The following is a 465-nucleotide window of genomic DNA, read 5'->3' as shown; positions in this document are numbered from 1 at the left end:
CCATTTGAGGCTTTGGTGGTCAGTGCGGACGATGAATTCCTTCCCTCTGAGGTAGTGGGCGAAGTGGAAGATGGACCACACGATGGCGTATGCTTCCAGTTCATAGATCGGCCATTTTGCTTCGGCGGCGGTGAGCTTCTTAGAGGCGAATTGGAGGACGTGAGTGGTATCGCCTTCTCTTTGCTGCAGTACGCCGGCGATGGCGTATGTGGACGCGTCGACGTCCAGGCAGAAAGGCAGTCCGGAGCGCGGCAGGCACAGTGACGGTTGGGATGCAGTGAGTAGATGTTTGATGTCCTCGAACTTCCGTTGGCATTCGCCGGACCAGACGAATTCTTCCGCAGTGATGAGTTCTTGGATCGGTTTGACGAAGGCGGCGAAGTCGGGTGTGAACTTGCGCAGGTACCCGACCAGGCCTAGGAGGCGTCGAACGCCATTGACGTCTTCCGGGGGAGAGAGGCCTTG

Source organism: Gregarina niphandrodes (assembly GCF_000223845.1).
Source record: "Gregarina niphandrodes unplaced genomic scaffold scaffold00022, whole genome shotgun sequence".
Classification (NCBI taxonomy): Eukaryota; Apicomplexa; class Conoidasida; order Eugregarinorida; family Gregarinidae; genus Gregarina; species Gregarina niphandrodes.
Note: the sequence above shows the minus strand (reverse complement) of the source record.